Source organism: Petaurus breviceps, unplaced genomic scaffold (genome assembly GCF_028583685.1).
Source record: "Petaurus breviceps papuanus isolate PSGF00001 unplaced genomic scaffold, PetGlider_PUasm1.0 174, whole genome shotgun sequence".
NCBI lineage: Eukaryota > Metazoa > Chordata > Mammalia > Diprotodontia > Petauridae > Petaurus > Petaurus breviceps.
In genome coordinates, this window is record NW_027185761.1 from 75,166,714 (window position 1) to 75,170,442 (window position 3,729).

At 52.1% G+C, this 3,729-nt stretch overlaps 1 long non-coding RNA gene across 2 annotated transcripts in view; it reads right to left on the minus strand.

Moving 5' to 3' along the window:
- Positions 1 to 2,631, minus strand: part of LOC138158273 (uncharacterized) — a 3,443-nt gene extending 812 nt beyond the window's left edge. Inside the window, exon 1 of one of the 2 annotated variants that reach the window (XR_011167607.1) lies at positions 1,872 to 2,631. This is a non-coding gene — a long non-coding RNA (uncharacterized lncRNA). Of the gene's footprint in view, positions 1 to 1,074; positions 1,248 to 1,871 lie in introns of those variants that run through there. The other variant, XR_011167606.1, reaches the window with a different exon arrangement.
- Between the last annotated feature and the right edge of the window lie 1,098 nt (positions 2,632 to 3,729).

A 3,729-nucleotide genomic window follows, 5' to 3' on the forward strand; every position in this document is an offset into this window, starting at 1 on the left:
ACACAGAGACGGACACATGTACACAGAGATGCACACAGACACACATGTACACACAGAGATTCAGTGCACTGACACACATGTACACAGACATGCATATACACAGAGACACATGTATGCAGACACACATGTACACAGATGCATGCACACAGATACACATGTACACAAAGACACACAGACACATGTACACAAGACACATGTACAACAGACACACAGACTCATGCCCACTGACACACATGTACACAGATACACACATGTGCACAGAGATGCACAGACACACGCGTACACAGAGACACACATGTACAGAGACACATGTATACAGAGACATACTCAGACACATGTACACACATGCATGTACAGAGACAGGTATGTCCACAGAGATGCACATGAACACACATACGCACACACACACACCCCTAGACAGGCACCCGCTCCATTTCTCGCCCCACAGGAGCCCATCTGTCCCTGGCTGGAGCCATGGGTCAGGGGTGTAGAAGATAAGATTGGACTCTGAATGTGGCTGAAGACAGCATCACATGTCCATCCCTTGTGAAGCAGCCAGAGCTGTGACTCACATCCATTCCTGGGCAAAATATTTTCTCTTTGGGAGCAGCTCTGAGTCATGCCAAGCCTCCCTCAGCCCTTCCCGTCCCTGCTCCCTACCCTCACCCCAAGGGCTCACACCCACTCTGGGATGGGAGTCTCTGCCCCTCCTCCTGCCCAGAGACCCTGGCCCAGCCCTGCCTGAGGACACTCTGAGAGGAGAGGGGCTAGAGCCTAACCCTTCCATGCTCCACACAAGTGGGCAGAAAGGTGAAGTTGGTTAGGAAATCATCATCCCCAGAGGAGCTACCAAGCCTGGGAGTTGGAGCTGTTTCCAAGGCCCCCGTCCAGACAAGAGAGGCCTGGTCATTCATTTACTCTCCTCCCTTGTTGCCCGCCTGGTCCCTGCAACCCCTCCCCCAACTGGGCCAAAACCCAGGGCATGGCTGAGTGAGTGGATCTCAGGAGTATGGGGCCACTGCCTAGTGGGGAGCAGGGGAAGGGGCCCTGGGTCCCCCTCCCCCAAGGACCTACCTCCCTTTCCAGCCTCCATGGTCAGTTACACCCTCCCTGGTGATTCATCACTCAGGTGGCCTCAGACAGGTCCTCACAAGCCCTGGGCAGTTTTCCTGTTCACCCTTTTAGGGATCCTCCCAGTTCATCAGGGCTTGGCTTCTGGAAGAAGCCTCAACACTCCCATCCCCACCCTGCTAACCTCTGAAATACAGCAGAGAAGCTGCTTACAGGTCACTCCTCACTCAGCTGGACATTTCTCTGTACACCAGGCCCCACGACGTTACGGTCTAACTGGAAAGTTCAATGACCCCTCTCTGTCTTCGTGGTCCTCTGACCTCCTGCCCCTGCTGCATCCAGAAGCCTCCTTCTGCCCTGAAGCCTCGCCTTCCTCTCTCTGTCTGCTCCGTATTTCTGTCTCTCCATTTCCTCTCCAATGCCACCCACTGCCCACCCTCAATGAGGCTCTCCATGCAGAAGGCTCGAGAACCTACATTTCCACCTGCAAGCTCTCCCTGGGCTCTGCCAGCCCAGGACATGCCCAGCTCCCACCTCTCAACTGGCCACCTCACAAATGTCCCTGCAAGGGAACAGAATCCACTGTTTCAAACCTCCAGTGCTGGGAGGGAATGCACACAAGCATACAAACTCTCCCTTCTGCGTCCCTGAGCCTGAACTCCACTAGCTGCTATATCCATGGGCCCCAGACCACTTCACATCCCAGCCAGCCCACCCTGACCTCCATCACTCGCCACCCTCCAAACCCACTGCCTTGGGGCAGGATAATCTGCCAGGGATAGTAGATTTGAGGGGTGTACCTGAGGCTGGTCTGGACGTGCCCACATTGGGAAACAGGGCAGCACAGTCATCCCCTGCCGCCTGGGGGTAGGGCAGGGTGTCCTTGGATTGACTGCTGGTGTCTCTAAACCAGCCTTTCTTTTCCAAAACCCTCCTTCTGCTTTATTCTTTTCAGCCCCTCTTATCAGCTCTGCCACAAACTGAAGCCAGGAGAAGGGAAGGAACACCTTCTCCTGCTCCCTCTCTGTTACCAACACTCCCTGTAGGAGAGATGGTCCTGGGGATGATGGTTCTGTTCTGGCTTGTTGGGCCTCTGTTTCTGGCACCGATCCCACATGACAAGGAGACCTTGGATCCAGGAGTGCAGGCAGAGCTGTGTGTGCAGCCAGCCAGCCGGGCACAGACGCCCCAAGAAGCCAGAATGGCTGCCCTTGAGGCCAGTAGGGTTTGGACTTAGAGCCAGGCCTGCGCCACACCGCCCCCCCCCCCTTCCCTGACGGAGATGTAAGGGTTGGGGAGGAATATGCAGGTCAGGGGAAATGTGTTTGTATATTTGTGATGACACCTTTGGAAGTGAGTTATCTCTGTGTAAAAGCAGCAAAACCAAAGGAAAGATGTCAGCGGATTGCCCCAGGGGTCAGCGTCCCAGAGACCTTCCAGATAGTCCCTTTCCTGGCCATTCCTCCCATATGTGGCTTGTCCCCCCAGAAGAACTCAAGCTGAGGGCAGGTACTGCCTCATTTTTGTACTTGTGTCCCAGTGCCTGGCACACAGAAAGTGTTTAATAAATGCTTTTTTATCCATTCATCCACTCATTTCTTCATGCTTAAAACTGAACTTAACACCCTCACCCTCCTCCCTTCCTGCCTCTGCCTGCTCCTGATTTTCCTATTTCTGACAATAGCTCCCCCTTTGCCACCCCTAGAAACCTGGGGCGCAGAGAACTCTGGAGTGGCCACCTTGAGATGGTCACAGGTAACCTTGGAAAGAACGGTCAGGGCAACGATGAAGCCAGAGGTGAGACTGCAAGGGGCTGAGGAAGCGGCTCTCTAGGACAGGGAGGAGACAGGCATGCCTCGGGAAATGGAGGTAACAGAAAACATGAAGCGCAGCCAGGCGATGAGTTCAGGGGATGAATCGGTTAAGTGGCTGCAGTATGCCGATGCGGACTGTTTGGAGGCATGTCTGCATATTAAAATGTGCTGATTGGTTCTAGCTCAATGCATTTAAGTAAACAAAATTTGAAATGTTTGATCTGTTTATTAAAGTAACATAAAAAATAAGAAAAGTGGAGTTGTGACCCGAGTTTATTACAAAGTATTAGAGTAGTTATAGAAAACAAAATCGGAAAAATGGAAAACTACGGACAACCAGACTGTGGTATCAGAGGACATCTGCACTGCCAAGATGACAAAGTCATGGCAGTCTAAGATCTGAGCCAGCTCGCTTCTCTTTAAACCTTCAGGCGTGGCCCGCACTCACATCTTGGTTTGGAACGAGCTGGCCCATGTTTGCTCCATCAGTGTTCGCATCTTCGGCCTTCTTCCTTGGGTCCACTCTCCTAAGGGCTCCTTTTAACAGAAAATTAGCACAGTTGTTGGCCGGATGGTACCGAGAACACATTAGAGCCACACACAATGACAAAGGCACTAGGCGGGCCCTGGGATCATGTTATAACTCAAGCTAAATCGAATTTTGCACGATTTGAACTTGCATAATCACAACCTAGCTGTATATGAATGAAATACTTTTTTTTAAACAATGCTACTATAAATACTTTTTAATGTTATCTTTCCAGTGGTGTCCCTTCTCCACTAGCCCTTTCCCAGGGCCCTCCACTGCATCTCTGCGAGGCACTTTCCTCAGTTTGGCACTGGA